This window comes from Gossypium arboreum, chromosome 2 (assembly GCF_025698485.1).
Source record: "Gossypium arboreum isolate Shixiya-1 chromosome 2, ASM2569848v2, whole genome shotgun sequence".
In the NCBI taxonomy this organism is placed as follows: Eukaryota; Viridiplantae; Streptophyta; class Magnoliopsida; order Malvales; family Malvaceae; genus Gossypium; species Gossypium arboreum.
The window spans coordinates 21590562-21614676 of record NC_069071.1 but is presented as its reverse complement, the minus strand read 5'-3'; the positions used below and the strand labels follow the sequence as shown (position 1 = coordinate 21614676).

Sequence of the window (24115 nt, the reverse complement as noted above, 5' to 3'; positions counted from 1 at the left end):
ATGGATGGCTTATTTTTTTTGTTTTGTAACCTAGCCATCGGAGTGGCTAGTATTAGATTGTATTAAATGCATTTTGAGATGTATCCTATATGGCCTAACATGTTGATGTGTGGATGAAAGTGGTTAAGTAGGGAAATCAAATAAATGAACAAAATTGATGATAGTACCCTTGTCGAATATACACGTGAGAATTTGGCCAAGCAGATAAGTTCACTAACTTAAACTGTATGTAATATATTACTAGGGCAATTGTCCAATTTGATTCCGTTTTTAATGCTTGAAATAGCTAGAATATGCATGCAAGTGTTGTTGTTGGTTTTTGGTAAAATTTGGGTGAGAGAACGAAGCTAATAAATGGTTTCATTTGTCCACAACGGCATGTGTCTAGGCGTGTGTGACACACGGTTCACCCCACGGGCATGTGGTTAGGCCGTGTGCCCCCTACATCTTAATTTTTTTTTACAAACAGAATACTCATGATTGAGCACACAGGCTGAGACACGGGCATGTGACACAATCGTGTGAAGTCTTCACCTATTTTATGAAAATTATAAAAATTGTAACACCCCAAACCCAGCCTGTACTGTGACAGCCTTAAAACGACCCTAGTCAGAATGTGGTTTCGGGACCACAAAACCGAGGCATAAAAATAATTTGATATTTATTTTGATGCCTATAATATGTGTTAACTCATGTGTGACATTTTGATGCTTTAATTTAGAGTTATAAATGTGAATTTCACTAGAAAGGACCTAGTAGAAAACTTTGAAAGTATGATGGGGAAATGTATGATGACTAATTAAAGCATGCATGCAAAACAATGGCCTTGCATGTCAAATACCCCTTTTACAAGTGATGGCCGCCATGACAAGGAGTATGGGCTAAACATGTCATGAAACATGTTTTGTTGGTGCATTAGGGAAATAATAAACAAATAAGCATGGGTAGTAAAGAAAGGAAAAAAAATGTGTGTGTGAGTGAACCCCCCATTGCCAGTACATGGAAGAAAAGAAAAGAAAAAATTTTGCTCATCCATTTCATTCTCTCTTGACCGAAAATACTAGAGGGAAGGAGGAATTTTGCTTTATGCTTGGGTTGGAAGAGGATTAGGAAGAGGTTTGGCTATATTTGCATCAAGATTAAGGTATGTTTGATGTTGTGCCATGAGATTCATGCATGTTTTTGGTTGTTAACTTGATGTTCTTATTAACCCATGGTTCAAATCTTTGTTATATCATGGGGATGGTATTTGGCCAAGGTGGATTTTGAGTTAATGCCATTGCATGTTAAATATGAAGCTTGATGATGATACATGTGATGGTGGATTGAGGACTCTTAGATTTTCTTTAAGCATTTTTGAATGATATACTAAGTTCTTTGTGTAATCATGACCAAAATTATGGTGTGTGATGTATTCGGCCATGGTACATCCCCAAGTGTGATTTATGCTCTTTGCATGGAGAGTAAGATTTGTGTTTCGAAATCATGTTCATGTTTAGTTACAATCAACTTGAGATTCGGCTCTAGCATACATATATGTATATATGTTTGAGCATGATGTATTGGCATGACATATATACTATCTTAAGGTATATACTTACTTATGATGATGTTTGGTTATGAAGGAAATGATAGATGTGTATTGAGTTACAATATGGAAAGGTATTAGTTAGTAAAATGTATGCTGTTTTTGTGTGGTAATAAGTGCATAAATGGCCTCAACATGGACATGCATATTCGGCCACATGAGGGGAAATTGGTGTGCATGTATTCGGTTAGAGGCAACCATATTGAAGCCTTATCTTGGCTTAGATTGTTGACTGAATGGGTAATAAGTGAGGATGGTTGCCGAATATACAAACATACATATGCATGTGTAATTGAATTATGAATGTTTAGCAAGATGGTTAAACTAGTTGATTTATTGATTAAGCTCAAGGAGTTAAAGAAGGAGAATTAAGCAAGGGAAAGACGAAGGTCATCGAGTAGCCGACTTGGACTATTTTACCCAACACAAGGTAAGTCATTAAGCATATATTTGATATTGCTTAAATGAGTGTAATATCTATGCAATTGTGTTTAATGAGATGAAATATATACAAATGTATGTGTATGAAAAGATGATATTGTTGAACGTAAAAGAGATAGTGAAATGTGTAGGAAGTTTGCTTGGCACTAAGTGTGCGAGAAATAGATGTGTCACGGTGACGAGATTGGCACTTGAGTGTGCGAGCTTGTAATGTATGGCACTAAGTGTGCGAGTTTGGACTATATGGCACTATGTGTGTGGGCTTGAATCACATGGCACTAAGTGTGCGTGATTGAGTATTAAGCACTATGTGTGCGAACTCTACACATATCTCCGATTGAACATTTATATGGAGGCGTGACTTTATCGAGATGAGTATGGACAGCGGAAAGAGTAAGTACCTTGAGTTCATGGCTAATAGATGCTATGTTCATGCTCGGGTGGAGTTGGTAAGATTTAAATCTATGTGATGATTTCAATTGCATTCCGTAAATAAGGTATCGTGGAATAGATGAAAGTTCATTTGATTGCATGATTGTTGCGGAAATGAAATGGTGTATGGAAATTGCCTCAAATATCCTATTGAATAGTATATGAAATGTAAATGTATGACTTGGTATGAGATTGATCCGAAAGATCTAATGAACTATGGTATAGTTCGGTATGGCTGGAACACTTGGCCTTGTATCATTATTTCATTTTATGATAATTTTATTAATGGATGGTTGTGGAATGCTTATGACTTCTTGAGTTATAAACTCACTCGGTGTTTTCTTGTCACCCATTTTAGGTTTCTTGGACTCGTCTCCTTTTGGGTGTTCAGAATCATCAACAAAGTCATCACACCGTGAGCAATTTTGGTATTGTCTTCTTAGTCGACTTAGGAGAACATTTGGCATGTATGGGCTATTTTGTTTTGTTAAATTTTGGGGTTGTAAACTTTAAGCCATGTGAAAATGGCCTATGTGGTCGTTTGAGTGGGATGCTAGAATCCATAGCCACGAGTCTTAGAAACCTTAATTTTGATAAGGTGGCCATAATTTGTGTCATGTATGATGGATGATTAGTAAGGCTAAGAAAGGATTCATGAAATTGGCATAGTCTACTGCAGTAACTGTTGCGGACAGCAGCGGTGATATGAGATCGAAAAATCACTAAAAATAGTAGAAGTGGAATTAATTGCTAAAAAAATTACGTACTCGAAGCTTGATGGGTCTATTTTCATATGGACAAAACGAAAAGACCATATGAGCTGTATTTTAAGAGATATTCAAGATCTCGTGAGACAGGGCCAGAACGGTTTCTGGATTCCCTGTTCCATCTTTGAAAATCCATTATAAATTAACCAGAGATATTTAGGAGTCATACCATATATGTATAAATTCCTCTTTGAGTCTAGTTTCTATAGAAACAAACGGCATCAGTATTGAAGCCCTACACAGGGAGTTATTCCAGTTGTAACATACGAAGGTCAGTGTAGTCAATCCCTGTAACATGGGAGAATTTAACTAATAAACTGTACTAATTGGATTGACTAAAAATTCTAGAAAAAAATATGTAGATGGACATATGAGTATAGTTTCAGGGAAAAATTACGAAACTGATTTTCGAGTTGTAAAACTCAAGTTATGATTTTTGAAGCGACTAGTACACAGATTGGCAGCTTGTCTGGAAAATTCTCAATAAGTGGTTTGAAGTCTGTTAACACCTCGTGTTCGACTCTGGCGACGGTCTCGGGTTCGGGGTGTTACAATTTTATTGGTATCGAGCTATGGTTTAGTCGGTTCTAGGACTACCGTAGCGCGTGTGAGTCTAGCTATACATGCCAATGTGTTAGTGCTTAAAAGGTGATGACTTGACGGTTGAAATTTTTGTTTTGATTAGCAAATGGAACCCGGGTAGAGACCCTTGGCGGATGACGTTGAAAGTGTAGCGGCTGCTCTGCGCAAGGGACACCGCTGTTGAGCCTCGGTCATCCGCGAATAATCAAGATGAAGGCGAAACAAGCCTTCTTCACCATGATGAATGAGTGGGTCGCATAATATGCCCGAACCAATTGGCTGTCCAACCATTCCGAATGTAAATAATCCACCCCAAGAGCCCGTAATGCCATCGATTCTTGATCCCGTGAGGTGAGTAAACCACCGTGGACTTGATTAGGAAGCGTGGGGAGGAGTTTAAGGCCATAGTTCTTGATGATCTTTGAAAGAATTTGAGTTCGCTTGATAACACAATTAGAGTGTTTGATGAATGTCATGCACACCGATGAATGTCTTAAGTGTGCTATATCCTTGTTATGAGACTCACCTACTATTGGTGGAGGACCTTAATTTCCATAGTCCCAAAGGAACAAGTTACTTGGGATTTCTTCCAAACGAATTTGAAAGAAATACATTAGTCAACGGTTCATTGATCAAAAGCATAAGGAATTCTTGGAGCTCAAGCAAGGTCGTATGGCGGTATTTGAATCTGAACATGAGTTCGTAAGACTTAGTCGGTATGCTCGGAGTGTGTGGCTGATGAGGTTGCTATGTGCAAAAGATTTGAAGAGGATTGAATGAAGAGTTAAAGCTCTTTGGTGGGTATTTTGGAGATAAAAGAATTTGTGACACTAGTTGAACGAGCACGCAAGGCGGAAGAGCTCGGAAGGGAGAAGAGGAAGGCTGAATTTGAAGCTAGAGATTATCGTAAAAGATCGGTGAGCAAGGCTCCATTTTCACTGTAAAGAAGTTCGAGAGGACACAAATAAGTCGAGGGCAAGCTGCGAGGATTTCCATTAGAGCACGACCATCGATGGACTCACGAGCTACATCGATAGCTAGTGTGGGCAATAATCGTCAAGAAAAGCCGAATGCCCCCAATGTGGAAGACGACACATAGGTGAATGTTGGGGTAAGCACATTAATAGGGCTCATTATGGATGCGGTTCAAAGGACCACTTCATTAGAGATTGCACGAGCTTGATGAGAAGAATAAGATGCAAGGTGCAAGATCTAGTGGACGACGGCTAGAGGTAGACCCCGAGGACTTGAGGAGGTAGGGGTGGTAATCGAGAGGGGTCTCGATACGGTTGTTCGATCTGAGACTCGTGCTCTGCTAGAGCATATGCTATCCGCAGACGAGAGGAGGCATCCTCCCCGACGTTATCATGGTACTTTCACTCTCTTTGATACTAGTGTGATTGCATTGATTGACCGGCTCTACTCATTCATATGTATGTGAAACCTTAGCATCCAAATAAGACTCTACCGTTGAGTCTCTCGAGTTCGTAATTCGGTGTCAAATCCCTTGGGTCGTTACGTCTCTGGTCGACAAAGTGTGTAAGAAATGCCCCTAGTAATTCGAGGTTCTGTTTTCCGCGGACTTGATGCTTTTGCCGTTCGATGAATTTGATGTTATTCTTGGGTTGGATTGGTTGACCGTGCATGATGCGGTTGTGAATTGCTAAAGCAAGACTATTGATTTGAGATGCAAATAACGAGATGATCCGAGTTGAGTCTACGGACTTGAAGGGTTGCCGGTTGTAATATCATCAATGTTGGCCCGAAATATGTAAGAAAAGGGTGCGAAGCAAACCTTGCGTATGTACTTGATGATAAGGAGTTAGAAATAAAACTTCGAATCTGTCTTGCGGTGGTTTGTGAATACCGGATGTTTTTCCGAAGAATTACCGGGTTTGCCACTGTTCGGAGATAGAGTTTGGTATTGAGCTTGTACCAGGACCACACCGATTTCGATAGCTCCGTATCGTATGGCACCAACGGAATTAAAGGAGTTGAAAGATCAGTTGCAAGAGTTGGTGGATAGAGGTTTTGCTCGCCTGAGTTTTTCACCTTGGGGTGCACCAGTGTTGTTTGTGAAAAATAATGACGGAACCATGAGGTTGTGCATCGACTATCGTCAGCTTAATAAAGTGACAATAAAGAACAAATATCCGTTACCGCGTATCGATGATTTGTTCGATCAACTGAAGGGAGCCTCAGTGTTTTCAAAAATAGATTTGAGATTGGGCTATTATCAGTTGCGAATCCAAGATTCGGATATACCCAAAACTGCCTTCAGAACGAGATATGGTCACTACGAGTTCTTAGTGATGCCGTTTGGGCTCACTAATGCCCTGCGGTATTTATGGATTTGATGAATCGGATCTTGAGATCATATTTGGATCGGTTCGTAGTTGTGTTCATTGGCGACATCTTGGTCTATTCAAGAGATGAGACCGAACATGCGAGCACACGAGATTAGTGTTGCAAATTTTACGGGATAGCGGTTATATGCTAAGTTCAAGAAGTGTGAGTTACGGTTAGAGAGGTTAGATTCTTGGGTCATGTGGTATCGTGATCGGTATTCGAGTCGACCGAGCAAAATTTCACCATACTTAAGCGGAAACCTCCAAGAAATATTCTTGAGGTTCGAGCTTTTTGGGACTTGCGGTTACTACCGACGGTTTGTAAAAGGATTCTCGATGATAGCCACACCCATGACGTAAACCGCTTGAAGAAGGATGTCAAGTTTGAATGGACGGAAAAGTGTCGAAAAGTTTCGATCAATTGAAAACTCATTTAACGGAAGCTCGGTTTTAGTGCGGCCGAATCGGCAAAGAGTTTGTCATTTATAGTGACGCCTCCCTACTTGGGTTAGGTTGTGTATTAATGCAAGAAGGTCGAGTTGTGGCCTACGCGTCGCGACAATTAAAGCCACATGAGAAAAATTATCCGACCCATGATCTCGAATTGGCTGCCATCGTATTCGCCTTAAAGATATGGCGACATTACTTATTTGGTGAGAAGTGCCATGTGTATTCGGATCACAAAAGTCTCAAATATTTGATGACTCAAAGAGACTTAAATCTGCGACAAAGGCGTTGGCTCAAGTTGTTAAAAGATTATGAGCTTGTCATTGATTATCACCCGGAAAGGCTAATGTGGTTGCGGACGCCTTAAGCGGAAATCCTTTTTGCTTTACGAGCAATGAATGTACACTTGTCTATTCTACCCGACAATGTATTAGTAGCGAATTAAAGGCCAAACCATTGTTGATTCATCAAATTCGTGAAGCTCGGAAAGTTGATGATGAGTTGGTTGCAAAAGCGAAATGAGTGTGTTCGAACAAGGAATCGGAGTTTCATATTGGTGATGACGATTATGCGAGGTTGAAGTCGTCTGTGTGTTCCAAATAATTGAACTTATTTCAATGATTCGAACGAAGCCCATTTTAGCGAATGGCAATCCACCCGGAGTACGAAGATGTACAACGATTTGAAACGTCGGTTTGGTGGCATGGTATGAAGCGAGACATCTCGACTTTGTTTGAGATGTTTAATATGTCAACAAGTGAAAGAGGAACATCAAATACCTTGAGGATTACTTCAACCGATCATGATACCCGAGTGGAAATGGGATCGAGTCACAATGGACTTTGTGTCCGGACCGCCATTGCCGACAAGTAAGAAGGATGCGATTTGGGTTGTTGTTGATAGGTCGACTAAGTCGGCTCACTTTATCGCCGTATGCGTCTTGATTTTCATTGGATAAACTAGCCAATTGTATGTTTCTCGAGTTGTGAGATTACACGGGTACCGATTTCTATTGTGTCGGATAGAGATCCGAGATTCACCTCGCGATTTTGGAAGAAATTTCAAGAAGCTTTGGGTACCAAGTTGCATTTCAAGACCGCCTTTCACCCCCAAACCGATGGTCAATCCGAGCGGATAATTCGGATACTTGAGGATATGTTGAGATGTTGCATCCTCGAGTTCGATGGTTCATGGGAGCAGTACTTACCTTTGATTGAATTCGCACAACAATAGTTTTCAATCAAGTATTAAGATGGCGCCTTACGAGGCCTTGTACGGGCGTAATTGCCGTACACCATTGTTTTGGACCAAGCTCGGTGAGAACAAAATTTTTGGAGTGGATTTCATTAAAGATGTTGAACAGAAAGTAAAAGTAATCCGTGAAAATCTGAAGATAGCCTCCGATCGTCAGAAGTCGTACGCGAATTTGAAACGAAAGGACATTGAGTATCAGATGGGAGATAAAGTGTTTCTTAAAGTTTCGCCTTGGAAAAAGATACTTAGATTTGGCCGTAAGGGCAAGTTGAGCCCGAGATTCATTGGACCGTACGAAATCTCCGAACGAGTTGGCCCAGTTGCATATCGTTTGATTTTGCCCCCCCGAACTTGAAAAGATTCACGACGTCTTTCATGTTTCAATGCTTCGACGCTATAGATCTGATCCATGGCACGTAATTAGTCCATCAGAGGTTAAAATTCAAGCCGATATGAGTTATGAAGAAGAATCGATTCGTATCCTAGCTCGTGAAGTGAAGGAGTTGCGAAACAAAAGGGTTCCGTTAGTAAAAGTGTTATGGCTCAAACACGGGATGGAAGAAGCTACTTGGGAACCCGAGGACTCTATGAAAGAGCGTTACCCAAACCTATTTACCGGTAAGATTTTTGGGGACGAAAATTTCTTAAGTGGGGGAGAGTTGTGACAGCCTTAAAATGACCCTAGTCGGAATGTGGTTTCGGGACCACAAAACCGAGGCATAAAAATAATTTGATATTTATTTTGATGCCTATAATATGTGTTAACTCATGTGTGACATTTTGATGCTTTAATTTAGAGTTATAAATGTGAATTTCACTAGAAAGGACCTAGTAGAAAACTTTGAAAGTATGATGGGAAATGTATGATGACTAATTAAAGCATGCATGCAAAACAATGGCCTTGCATGTCAAATACCCCCTTTTACAAGTGATGGCCGGCCATGACAAGGAGTATGGGCTAAACATGTCATGAAACATGTTTTGTTGGTGCATTAGGGAAATAATAAACAAATAAGCATGGGTAGTAAAGAAAGGAAAAAAAATGTGTGTGAGTGAACCCCCCATTGCAGTACATGGAAGAAAAGAAAAGAAAAAATTTTGCTCATCCATTTCATTCTCTCTTGACCGAAAATACTAGAGGGGAAGGGAGGAATTTTGCTTCATGCTTGGGTTGGAAGAGGATTAGGAAGAGGTTTGGCTATATTTGCATCAAGATTAAGGTATGTTTGATGTTGTGCCATGAGATTCATGCATGTTTTTGGTTGCTAACTTGATGTTCTTATTAACCCATGGTTCAAATCTTTGTTATATCATGGGGATGGTATTTGGCCAAGGTGGATTTTGAGTTAATGCCATTGCATGTTAAATATGAAGCTTGATGATGATACATGTGATGGTGGATTGAGGACTCTTAGATTTTCTTTGAGCATTTTTGAATGATATACTAAGTTCTTTGTGTAATCATGACCAAAATTATGGTGTGTGATGTATTGGCCATGGTACATCCCCAAGTGTGATTTATGCTCTTTGCATGGAGAGTAAGATTTGTGTTTCAAATCATGTTCATGTTTAGTTACAATCAACTTGAGATTCGGCTCTAGCATACATATATGTATATATGTTTGAGCATGATGTATTGGCATGACGTATATACTATCTTAAGGTATATACTTACTTATGATGATGTTTGGTTATGAAGGAAATGATAGATGTGTATTGAGTTACAATATGGAAAGGTATTAGTTAGTAAAATGTATGCTGTTTTGTGTGGTAATAAGTGCATAAATGGCCTCAACATGGACATGCATATTCGCCACATGAGGGGAAATTGGTGTGCATGTATTCGGTTAGAGGCAACCATATTGAAGCCTTATCTTGGCTTAGATTGTTGACCTGAATGGGTAATAAGTGAGGATGGTTGCGAATATACAAACATACATATGCATGTGTAATTGAATTATGAATGTTTAGCAAGATGGTTAAACTAGTTGATTTATTGATTAAGCTCAAGGAGTTAAAGAAGGAGAATCAAGCAAGGGAAAGACGAAGGTCATCAAGTAGCCGACTTGGACTATTTTACCCAACACAAGGTAAGTCATTAAGCATATATTTGATATTGCTTAAATGAGTGTAATATCTATGCAATTGTGTTTAATGAGATGAAATATATACAAATGTATGTGTATGAAAAGATGATATTGTTGAACGTAAAAGAGATAGTGAAATGTGTAGGAAGTTTGCTTTGGCACTAAGTGTGCGAGAAATAGATGTGTACGGTGACGAGATTGGCACTGAGTGTGCGAGCTTGTAATGTATGGCACTAAGTGTGCGAGTTTGGACTATATGGCACTATGTGTGTGGGCTTGAATCACATGGCACTAAGTGTGCGTGATTGAGTATTAAGCACTATGTGTGCAAACTCTACACATATCTCCGATTGAACATTTATATGGAGGCGTGACTTTATCGAGATGAGTATGGACAGCGGAAAGAGTAAGTACCTTGAGTTCATGGCTAATATATGCTATGTTCATGCTCGGGGTGGAGTTGGTAAGATTTAAATCTATGTGATGATTTCAATTGCATTCCCGTAAATAAGGTATCGTGGAATAGATGAAAGTTCATTTGATTGCATGATTGTTGCGGAAATGAAATGATGTATGGAAATTGCCTCAAATATCCTATTGAACAGTATATGAAATGTAAATGTATGACTTGGTATGTTATTGATCCGAAAGATCTAAGGAACTATGGTATAGTTCGGTATGGCTGGAACACTTGGCCTTGTATCATTATTTCATTTTATGATAATTTTATTAATGAATGGTTGTGGAATGCTTATGACTTCTTGAGTTATAAACTCACTCGGTGTTTTCTTGTCACCCATTTTAGGTTTCTTGGACTCGTCTCCTTTTGGGTGTTCAGAATCACAACGAAGTCATCACACCGTGAGCAATTTTGGTATTGTCTTCTTAGTCGACTTAGGAGAACATTTGGCATGTATGGGCTATTTTGTTTTGTTAAATTTTGGGGTTGTAAACTTTAAGCCATGTGAAAATGGCCTATGTGGTCGTTTGAGTGGGATGCTAGAATCCATAGCCACGAGTCTTAGAAACCTTAATTTTGATAAGGTGGCCATAATTTGTGTCATGTATGATGGATGATTAGTAAGGCTAAGGAAGGATTCATGAAATTGGCATAGTCTACTGCAGTAACTGTTGCGGACAGCAGCGGTGATATGAGATTGAAAAATCACTAAAAATAGTAGAAGCGAAATTATTGCTAAAAAAATTACGTTCTCGAAGCTTGATGGGTCTATTTTCATATGGACGAAACGAAACGACCATATGAGCTGTATTTTAAGAGATATTCAAGATCTCGTGAGACAGGGCCAGAACGGTTTCTGGATTCCCTGTTCCATCTTTGAAAATCCATTATAAATTAACCAGATATATTTAGGAGTCATACCATATATGTATAAATTCCTCTTTGAGTCTAGTTTCTATAGAAACAAACAGCATCAGTATTGAAGCCCTACACAGGGAGTTATTCTAGTTGTAACGCACGAAGGTCAGTGTAGTCGACCCCTGTAACATGAGAGACTTTAACTAATAAACTGTACTAATTGGCTCGACCAAAAATTCTAGAAAACAATATGTAGATGGACATATGAGTCTAGTTTCAGGGAAAAATTACAAAACTGATTTTCAAGTTGTAAAACTCAAGTTATGATTTTTGAAGCGACTAGTACACAGATTGGCAGCTTGTCTGGAAAATTCTCAATAAGTGGTTTGAAGTCTGTTAACACCTCGTGTTCGACTCCGGCGACGGTCTCAGGTTCGGGGTGTTACATGGACGTTCTGGCCGAATCTGGCAATGTCACATTGAAGTGTTTTTTCCCAAAGTGTGATATCATTGAAAAACCCTTTCCAATTTAAGTTCGTTGTGTGATTGTATTGATGATTTTAAAACATGTCATTCATTTTTAACTTGCATCACAATCAAAAGGTATTTACTTTGAAAACTTTTTGAATGTCAAGATATCACTTTATAGCGGAAGCTTTCTGAATCAATTGTGTTCTTGCGTTTACTTTGAAAAAACGTTATTTTTTTTAATAAAAAAAACTTGATTTCCTAATACTAGCAGTTATAACCAAAGTAAATTAAAATCCCAAATTGAAAATAAAATCCAAAGAGACCTTATTACATTAAAAATACCCAAAATAAAATTACTTATAATTTAAAAATTAAATACGGAAGTATGTGCGGTTGTGTGGCCACCTTTGAGTTCATCACAGCACCGACTCGCCTAAGACCAGAGATTACCTGTATAGATAAATAGATAGGTAAGTTATGAAAACATAGTGTGTAATCCCATATCAAATAAACAAACAGTGAGTAAATACAGTCTGGGCCTAAGCCCAATCTAGTGACGATTCAGTATTAGTTAGGGCCTTAGCCCATTCTGATGTCGATGTCGGTTTGGGTTAGAGCCCATCTCGGTGATGAGACAAAGATGATATGCAATCAAGAGATCCTACCCAACCAACCTCTACACTCCATCTCCGTCCAACCATACACTCCATGTGGGGATATAATCAACCCACCCATCCCTGCACTCTAAGTAGTACCGATTCTTAAGACTAAACAAGACTTGCTTGATGAGAGTTGCCAAGATCTGATATACTTCCTCCAATCACAATAAACCCATCCCCATGCAACATATCATACATCATGTCGTGACGTGTCATAATATCATACGTGTATTCAATATGTTTAAAGTGACATGCTCAAATATAATCATACATCTCATAGGGGCATAATAGTCATTTTATCACTCAGGGGCATAATAGTCATTTTATCACACAGGGGCATAATAGTCATTTTATCGATTAGGGGTCCAGGTACACTTACTGACCCAATAGCTGGTCCACAGTCGTCTCGGGTAACCTGTGCAACCTTAACAGTCAAACAGTAAAAATGGGCCCAAGGCCCATAATGTAGGCCCACACGCCCGTGTGGCCCACATAGTCCAGGAATGGCCTTGGCTGTATGGATTACACAACCTGGTCCAATATTCTCCACACATCCGTGTGGTTTACCTAAGTGGGGCCCACACAACCCAGTTTGGCCTAAAATGGCCCACAACAGCCTCGGCCCATGAAATCTCTCATGGATGGCCTCGACAATCATACGACCATGTTTAGTTACATGAACTACAACACAAGCGAGCGTACGCCCGTGCTGCGTCGTCGTTCACTTATTCCGGCTTTTGCCGGTTTCCAAAGTTGGGATTGTGTTACACACCTTGTTTGCAAAAGTGCGCACCCCACTCTCGAGCACTCCAACCTTAATAGAGCTAAAATGGATCTGTCCACTTAAACCGCTGACAAAGGTTGATTATACGCTCCTTGGAAATTAAGTGCATTATAACCAAATTCTAGTTAATATTTATTCACACGATCAAATTGAACCAAACGATTATCCACTTACCGAAAATGACACCCAAGTGTAAGGGAAAGGAAGCAATCAGTCTACCCTCAACGATCACATGATACCACGAGGCAAAGGCTAGCACCAATACAATCCTAGTAAATTGGCAGTAAAAGAAGATGTTAGATACAAGACTAGCCCAGCAGAGAGAGAGAAAAAAGAAAGGGAAAGCAATCGTATACACAAACCGATTGATCAAATGACAATGGCGAAACAGAAAGAATAGGAGGAGGAGAGATGGGGTATTCGGCCAAATTGGGAGAAAGAGAAGAGGGAAAAGTGAATATTCGACCAAAGCTTGAGAGAGGGAGAATAGTAGAGAATCGGCCAAAACAAAACCGATTAAGGGAGGGGGAGAATGAAGATTCGGCAAAAGCACAGAAAACTGAGAGAATGGCTGCTAGAGGAGTAGAGGAAGAAAAGAAAACCGATCAGTAAAGGCACTGTAGTGAAGAGCAAAACCAAAATAGGCCAACACAAAAGTACCCGAATGGTCAATAGCAATATTCGGCTACCAACACAAAGAGTGAAAAAAACCCGAAAGCAATTGATAGGAATTGAAAATGAGGAGAGAAAGCAACCAAAGCCGAATTCTGAGAAGCAAGAGTTTACATTCGGCACTAACTCTCCCACTCCTTTCAAAATCCCTTATTTTCCTCACCAAATCACTAAAACTGACCACCAATCCCTTGATCCACTCCTTGAAACTCTCCTCCAATCTCTGAACCATCTACTTTGAACTCCCCCCAAACCAGAGTTTCGGCTAAGCTAGAATACTCCCACGACACTAGCAGCAAAATAAAACATCTTTGCGCATAGAAGGACTTGAACCCAAGACCTTCAATAACAATGCCACACCACTATCCCTTAGACTAGCAGACTAGCAGGCCCATTCAGACATGTTTTACCCACTTTTATTTAAAAGCCTATTGCCTAGAGACAGGGGTTTATCCACTTAAAACAAAATTTTTACACAAGCCAAGGCTTGAACCCAAGACTTCTTAGACTCCTCCCAAAACACTTAACCTCTAAAGCAGACATGCATTTGTGTCACAACCATACAAAAATAAATACTTAGGATTTTGGAGCGTTACAAATCTAACCCCTAAAAGAAAATTTTGGCCTCGAAATTTACCTAATCAGAAAGATGACGGTATTGTTGTTGCATCGCCTCTTCGGGTTCCCACATAGCCTCCTCAATGCTGTGATTTAGCCAAAGAACCCTAACTCGTGTGAACAGGCACACGGCCACCAAACACGCCTATCTCGCAGACCGTGTGAAAACAAAGCATACATTCTGACTTGCACCACATGGCTAAGGACACGCCCACGTGCTAGGCCGTGTGAAATCTAGAGGGGTTACTAAATTGGATCACACAGTCAACCACACGCCCATGTGCCAGTCCGTATGCCACACATGGCCAGTAGACACACCCGTGTGTCTAGACCGTGCCAAACCTGTAGGGTATACTGACTTAATTCGAAAGGGTACCCAGGGGACACACAGCCGTGTAGCATGATCGTGTAATTCGAAAGGGTACCCCAAGGGACACACAGCCGTGTAGCATGACCGTGGTCACATACGACTGAGACACACGCCCGTGTCTCTGCCCGTATGGACAAAAATAGGCCATTTACAAAGCCATTTTGCCACCCTTTTTGCATATACCTACATAAGCTCATATGGTACCAATTTAAGTCACAAATATGCAATCAAAACTCATCAATCAATACACAATATACCAAATCCAATATTTCAAGCATACCATTTCACCATTTCTATCCATTACCAAAACATGCCATTGATAAACAACCAATCTCATAATCACCAAAACCATCTCAAATTCCAAAATAAACTTGCCAATCACATAGCTAAATATATATATACCATAAACACTTATATGAACACATATCATAAGCCAAATTCACATTCAATATTACCATCATTCACAAGCCAACTTATATGGCCAAACACACACCAACATTTACAAACCAAATCTAATGGCTAATATCATAACTCAAAACATACTAAGATGACACTAGCCTATACATGCCATCAACTATATTTACAAGGCTTCAAAAGTACCCACAAAGTGATCGATAGTGTGATGATGTTTCCTAATTATTCTCGAGTCTGAGCTAGCTTTGATTATCTATAAAACATAGACAATAACACACAGTAAGCTTCATAGCTTAGTAAGTTCGTAAGTGATTAACTCAATTCATCAAATAAATGTAATTTAACTATTTTCACATTACCAAATTAAAATCTCATTAACCACAAACCTTTATCATATCTCAATACATGATCAAATACCATCTCATTGAAATTTCTCAATGTAATACTCGAATAGGTTCTGTACGTACCTGTACCGCCTCGTACTAACCTCTTTCTCAACTACGTCACTCTTTTACATGTTGAACCATTTGGAATAGAAATCAGATACTCAAGTATCACGATCAATAAGTACCTATACCATGGCCCATAGCGAAATCAAGGTAACTTATCTCGGAGTACCTATACCATGGCTCGAAGCCAAATTGGTATGTCAACTTATAACATTTCACAAGTATCCAATTCTATTCTTAATGTTCAACCAAGCTTTCACACTTTTTTTTCTATCATCGAATGCATTCGTAGAGTCGTTTTCACTATTCAACATTATACGTAATCTCATAATCCCAGTTATGAAATATTAAAGCATTTAATATACATCTATAATGAAATTACCACATACAAACTTACCTAGTATTCAGAATTGACGAATCGGATCGATTACTCGATAACCTTACTTTCCCCCGATCTACATCTGAATTCTTTCTTTCTTGATCTATATGTATTCAAAATTAACCCATTTAATCACCAACTCATTCAATTTAGTTCCAAAATATACATATGGGCATTTTTGCATTTTAGCCCCTAAACTTTTACATTTTAATATTTTAGTCCCAATATCACAATTACACAAAATTCACATAATTTAATCCAAATACATGCTAGCCGAATTTCACATGAGTCCTTAACAGCCCATAATTATCATTTATTTCACATTTCAACCACCCAATTTACAAAATTCATAGTTTAATCCCTAACTTGTATTTTCTTCAAAAATCACTTGATAAAACATGCAAATCTATCATTTATCTACCATTTATCTATCATTTTTCATCATCAACTATCACAAAACTCATGGAATCATCAATGGTATTTTACAAAATCACCAACAAATTCAAAAATTAGGGCTCGGGCTAGCTAGTACTCAAAGCAACGATCACAAAAACATAAAAATCATCAAAAACTGATCAAAATTCACTTACCTATTAAAACATGCAAGTGCCGAATACCTAAAGCTTCAATGGCTTCTTTCTTTTCTCTATTTTCAGTCAATAAAGATGAACAAATGAACATCATTTGTTTTCTTTTAATTTTTATTAACTTAAAAACCAAATTACCATTTTACCCTTGGCATATAACATTAAAATTTACTTACTACATGTCCATCATTGTCCACCATCAATATTAATGGTATAATTGCCATGCAAGGACCCTTACTTTAATAAACCATAGCTATTTGACACCTTTAATAAGTAGAATGCAACTTTTGCATTTTACGCAATTTAGTCATTTTCTTAAAATAAGCATCGATAAAATTATTTCACAAAAATTTCACACATATATACTCACATGTTATAAACACCAAAAATATTATTAAAATAATTTTCTAATCTCGAATTTGTGGTTCTGAAACCACTGTTGTAACATCCCGAAATAGGGCCTAAACGAAACAATGGTTGTGAAACCATGAATTCGAGATAGAAAAGTTTATTGCGATTAATTTTATAATTTATCGAGTGATTAGATGCATGTGTTAGAATACTGATAAGAAATTTTAGTGATTGCATGTCTAATTTACATATTAAGGCTTAATTGTAAAAGTTGATAAATATGAGTTCTAAATGCTAAGGGATTAAATTGAAGTGCATAATTGAAGTAGAGGTTCGTAAATGGTAATTAGACCATTATATTTTCATGGAAAAAAAATGGATATACCACTACAGGAAAATAGGGCTTTAGCGGCGTTTTTAGTGGTGTTTTATTAAAAAACGCCGGTTAAAACAGAACAACAGCTGCGTTTTTTACTAAAACGCCGCTAAAAAAGGGCATTAGCGGCGCTTTCGGTAAAACGCCGCTAAAAACCAGAGCATTAGCGGTGCTTTCGGTAAAACGCCGTTAAAAACCAGAGCATTAGCGGCGCTTTAGGTAAAACGCCGCTAAAAACCAGAGAATTAGCGGCCCTTTCTGTAAAACGCCGCTAAAAACCAGAGCATTAGCAGCGCTTTTGGTAAAACGCCGCTAAAAACCAGAGCATTAGCGGCGCTTTAGGTAAAACGCCGCTAAAAATCCCATAACCCCTAAACCTCAAAAAGAATCATAAACACTAATCTCTAACCTCTAAAATAATAATTATTAAAATTTATGATTATACAATATATTAAATATTTTCTTATATAATCATAAAAGAGATAGTATTGAATTTAAAATATTGAATTAATTATCATTATAGTTTAAGGTTTATGGTTTAAGATATATGTTTTAAGCAGGTTTAATTATGATCGTTAACTATGGTTTAAGGTTTAGGAGTTAACTAGTATTTGAAGGTTTAGGATGAATTCGGGGTTTATGGATTATGATTTAGGGTTTAAAGGTTAGGGTTAAAGTTTAGAATGGGACAATTATTAACTTCTTAAGAGATAATTTCCTTTCCAGATTCTTACTTGGGATGCTATTCGAAAGGGTGATTTTGAATGTGGAATTAGTATTTGTTGAACTATGTATAAATTTCAAGCTTATATAACATAGAAATATCTTCTGAGTGGACATTATAACTAGAGTGTTCCAATAGAGAATTAATTGTTTTATTAAAGTTATGTAACTTTGTATAAATAATAATGCTATTGTGTATTTTTAATTATCTATTTTTTGTTGAAATATATTTAGATTAAATAGAATGTCTGAAATAAAATATGTTAAAAATTAAGTTTAGGTTAAGGGTTTAAGGAAATGATACTATTAGCTAGAAATTAATCGAAGAACATTTGGATTTTACTAAGATTCATGTTATTTTGTATATACATACTCATAATATTATTTAATATAAGAATATAAACATATATATATATATAATATATATGTGTTTTAATTTGTACTACACTAACATTGGCCACACGAATTTCCAAAAATATATTTATTATGGTTTAGGGTTAACAGTTTTTTAGAGTACTTTATAGTTTAGGCTTTATGGTCTAGGAGTTATGGTTGGTTTAGGGGTTACCAAATGGTTTTGGGGTTGAAAGTTTGGGGTGAGGGGTTTTGTGTTTGTGGTCTAAGGTTTAGGATTTAGAGTATCAGGTTTAGGGTTTTAAATTTAGAGTATAATTTTGGATTTTAATTTAGAAGATAAATGTATATAAGATAAATATATATAAAATATTATTTTAAAATATATATAAATATATATATGAAAAGTGGTTTAGTGTGCAATTGTGTACATGAACTGTAATTTGATCTAGATCTTGTAAAATATTTACACGTTATTGATATAATAAAAAACATCATGTTTTTATTTAATTAATAATTTATATGCATACATAATATGTATTTTAAAATGTGTATTAAATCAAAATTAAAGTTTCAACTATAGTTAGGGTTTTAGGGTTTATATATAATTTAAAAGAAATTCTAAACATATAGTTTTAAATTTTGATCAATTTCTATAAAATATTCAGGTATTAGTGGAGTTTATACATAAAACGCCGCAAAAGATAGAAAATAGCGGTGTTTTTTTAGAAAACGCCACTAAATTTCATTATACATTAGAGTAAAATGGCGTCATTTCCTCTGAATAGTAGTGGCTTTAGCGGCATTTCTATAATAAACGCCACAATGCGTATTAGAACGGTGTCGTTTTATAGTGTAGATAAAATAGGTGTTACTGGCGCTTTGCTGAAAATGCCGCAAAAGGTCTTATTAGCGACGCGTTGCTGAAAACGCCACAAATTTTTCTTATTTGAAACGGTCTCGTTTTTTCTCTCCTGAGGGTTATGCCCTTTACCCGAAATCGGTTTCATTTTTTTGCTAAGTCATTTCCCAATCTCGTCTTCCTTCCCCAAATCCCTAAAACAAACACCTCTTTCTTTTTCCCCAAATCATCCCCTAATTCCCCAAACCCGAAATCCCTAACATTTTCCCCAAGTCCCCTTTTTTTCCCTTAATCTGTTCCCCCATTCCCGAAATCCCTTACTATTTTCCCTTTCCTCTCGTCGACGGTCAGATGCTTCATGGGTTTGAAATGGTTAGTTTTTTAGTCCCCTTTAGATTAATGTGTAGTTCTTCAGTATTACTTGGCTTTTATTTTTTATTTTTGGAATTAAGCTTAATTGACTGAACTTGCTATTTTGAACAACCACTTCCTTTCTTGATATGTAGTGTATGCTGGAATTTTCTTACGTCTTCTTCTCTTGTAGACTTGTCTGTCATTTGTGTAATTAAATGTTATTCATGGAGAACTTGCAACTCGTTTTTAGCACATTACCTCTGCTCTGATTTGTTCAGTTGCTATAGTAGTCTGGGAGTGATTATGCTCTGGCCATGTTGCTTTGGCTTTTAATTATATCCTCCAATGCCAGCACTGGAAAACTTTTCCTTTATTTCCAAACATATTGCTCTTTATCTCTCTCCTTCCAATAAAGCATCCAAAAACATTGCCCCACCACGGAATTGCTGCTTTTTCTTGACCCTTTCAAAATCCATTCCATTCAATTCAATTCCTCCCAATTCTTTGTAAGTTTTTTAATCGTTACATTCGATTTTTTTCTGAGAGATCTTCACAAAGTTTCAAGCTTCTTAAGCATTTCTTTGATCTAGAATGGATAGTAATTATTCAGCTATACCCAAAGGCTCATTTGTAGAATTACAAAAGCATAATGAACACCACAACTTTAGATCCCAACAAAAATCGCTCCTCTCTGATGATGGGAACCGGGTAAATCATCCCAAGGTTATTGATGATTTTGATGATCTTAATGATGATGATGATGTTGATACTGATGTTGATGTTGATCTTGATGATTATACCCTTGTTTTAAGTAAATCCAATATCGGGTCTGGTTTTTCTGGTGCTATTTTTAACTGAACCACCACAATTATTGGTGCTGGAATCATGGCTTTACCTGCTACTATGAAGGTTCTGGGGCTTTTTTTAGGGATTCTCGATCAGTGGTTAGGACTGGTTCGGTTCGTAATGTCTGGGTGATGTTATGTCTGGTTCGGTTCGTCATATTGGGGTTCTCGATCAGTGGTTAGGACTGGTTTTAGGGATCATAGGAAGTGATTGGTTTTGGTTGTTATGGTTGTTTTTCTTGCTCCACTTTGCGTGTTAGATAGGATTGATTCATTGAGCATGACTTCGGCTGCTTTGGTAGCTCTCGCTGTTGTTTTCGTTATGGTTTGCTTTGCTGTTGCATTCATTAAGCTTATTGAAGGGAAGATAGAGGCTCCAAGGAGGAGTCCAGATTTTGGATCGAAAATGGCAATTTTGGATTTACTAGTAGTTATCCCTATTATGACTAATGCATATGTTTGCCATTTCAATGTTCAACCTATATACAATGAGCTCGAAGGTGATGTTTTGACCAATTTTGATAGGAATTTGGGAATTCGTTTTAGCACTGCTTTGAATTATATTTGCTCTTCATTTGGTTCTGGTTTTTCCTGTTATTCACTTTTCTCTACGGCAAACTGTGGATAACTTGGTGTTTGAGGGATCAGCTCCTCTCACGGAGAGTAAAAAAAGGTCTTTGGCATTAACAGTAATATTGTTAGTGCTTATATATATTGGATCTACTATGATCCCAAATATATGGACAGCTTTCAAATTTACTGGAGCAACAATAGCTTACTGTCTTTTAATATGTATACAATGTAACTTACTATCTTTTAATGGTATTGAGCTTGGTCCTATTTCTCCTGTTAATGTTATACCAAATTGCTGGCTGTTTTTTTTAATCATTTTATTTGTTTATTCCCACCTGTTATTATGCAATATAATTAATATTATACCAATCATTAAATGTTGTTTATTTTTAGAACTCATTTGATTGTTTTGTCGACCAGAAACAGACTTTTGTTCTTCAAATGCAATGAGTAGGGAAGTCTCTCGACATTATTAGAGATCAATCCCAAGCATATCTAAATAAACCCTCAAGAAAACATTTCCATTTCAATCAAGGTAACATGTTTTTCCTAACATTTATGTTTCTTTCAACATGTTTTTCCTTTTATGTTTTCAATGTTTAATTAACATTTAATTACATTCCTAAATTTTTAATGTTTTTCCTAACGTTTAATTAACATTTTAATTACATTCCTAAATTTTTAAGCTTATTTCATCCACTCTTTTTTGTGTTTTGTCTCGATTTGGCTTCCTTTGTTAAGTTTCCTGTAGAAGCTTACTTATCTTTTATTTTCAAGAAACAGATTTAGGTAATGGAAAATGTATGCCTGTGTGTTTGTGTCTCTATATATGTATGTATTTGGTACTAGATGAAAGCTTTATTCCAGTTTTGAAATATAGACCAAGTTTTGCATACATTGATCAATTTCTAGCTTTTTTCCTTTAAATACATGGTTCTCTTGATACTAAATACTCAGGTACTTTCTGCATATTCTGTGATTCTTATTAGATAAGTTATATATCAACAATTATGTTAGTTTCCATCAAGGCCTCTGTAAACATAAAGTTGGTATTCTGGTTAGGAGAAGTTAATGTTTATGAGTTTTGTGGAGTATGATTCTGCACATGCAAAGTTGGTTTGTTTCAATCTGTGCATTTTCATGTTTACATAATAATGGTGATTACATTTTGGTTATTTAGATGTTCTTTTGGTCTGTTTTCATGTTTCTATCCAACTAGTGTGGACTTAGATTGATTTAAGAGTTTAATGCTGTCTTGTTGCTCACATTTTATATAATAAAATTGTTATATTTTGGTTATTTAGATGTTCTTTTGGTCTGTTTTCATGTTTCTATCCAACTTATGTGTTTAGTGTGGACTTAGATTGATTTAAGAGTTTATTGTTGTCTTGTTGCTCACGTTTTATATTGTTGAATTCCTCTATTCATTTTCTTTCAGTTATGTGAAGAAATTAGCTGTGCTTTGACTGCTTTCTTATCCATTTGTTTATTATTTTTTATTGTTTGAATTGGAATTGTCCTGGGGTAGTTCTGCATTTATTTGCCTGGTACTGAATGTTAAAAACTACATTTACTGTTCTGCATCCTGGAATGGGACCTTTTGAGTTTTGAGCTTACTGGGTTGTTGTTTGGTTTTTCAATCTCTGCAGTAAAACCAAGTTTAAATGAATTTACAGTTTTATTGACATTATGTTCTATTTCACCATTCTTGAAATTATGTGAAGATTCTTTCTAATTTTCTCCTCGGCTGTCTATAGAGTCTAGCCTAATATTGATTTTTCCTTTTCATGCATTTTGAATCAAATAAAAGAATTTTAGCATGCAAGAAAAAGACACTTTACTTGCTTGCGAGAGTAATTTTTCATGGTCTTTTGGGAACCTACACATTGGGTTGTTAACCTGTTCATGTCTAGTTCTATGTGAATCATTTTATCCTCACTTGTTTCCTGTTGGATTCTTTTTAGTTTCATACCCTCCATACTACCAAAAAGGATGTGCTCTGTGAGACAAAGTCAAAAGTTCTAAAATTTCTTTTTCATTATAAAGTTTTTGTTCACCAAACCTAGAACTTAATAAAAATGATGGTTGTGAAATTTTATAAAAAATGTTACTGAAATGTTGGTAATGAAACAAAAAGAAGAGAATTGCCTGCCATGCTGAAAATTCTTGATGAGAGTCAAGAGAACAAGAGGTGGCTGTTGTCCTTAAACGAAATTGTTAGTATTGGAGTTTTTTCTTTTGCTTTCTGTCTTTAGAATATTGATATTATTTCCTATGATGCTCTGATTCATGTGTGAGTGGGAATGAGCATGCTAGTATTTGCTTGTACTTATTCTGAAACCTATTTTCAGATGTAGGATAATGTGTTCGATTTGGGCACTTTAGGAAAGTCAAGGTTTGAAGAAACAGCTAACTGGATTTGCTAATTGTGTTATGTGCCTTGTATTTACAATTTTTTTTGCAGAGATGGAAGTCATTTGTATGCTCATAAAAGATTTTGTATTTTTTTGCAGAAATGGTTTGAAAAGATGTGCGTTTTGCGATTTTTTGAGGTGTACTGACTTCATTTATCGCTTCTGCTCCTCCCGCAAGTATTGGTTCAACTGAAGTCGCCATTTAATCTTGAATTAAAATTTGGTACTGATATAGATAAAGTTTTATATTTTCTTAAACTGAAATATATTTGGTGCTACTCTTATAATCTTACATCTATTCTAGGTACTATCGAGCACCGAAATAATATTTGGTGCAACTAAATACACCATGACCATTGACATTTGTTCTAGGTACGTCTGAGCCGTTTAGTTGCTAATTTTTTTCCTTATTTCTATGCATTTTCACTTTAAATTACTTAACAAATATTACTTTTGGACTCCACCTCTGTTTGTTTGGTGAGAGTGGAGTAGACGAGGTACGTTTTATTAAGGTACGTTTTAAATATTTTAAAGATTCAAAGTATCGAGCTGCAAGACATACTGGATCCTCCCTAGGTGTAACAACGCCACGTATG

General features: G+C 36.9%; 1 pseudogene; it reads left to right on the top strand.

The window, feature by feature from the left end:
- The first annotated feature begins 20278 nt into the window (after positions 1 to 20278).
- LOC128284248 (amino acid transporter AVT6E-like) lies at positions 20279 to 23110 on the top strand (annotated as a pseudogene).
- Positions 23111 to 24115: the final 1005 nt, after the last annotated feature.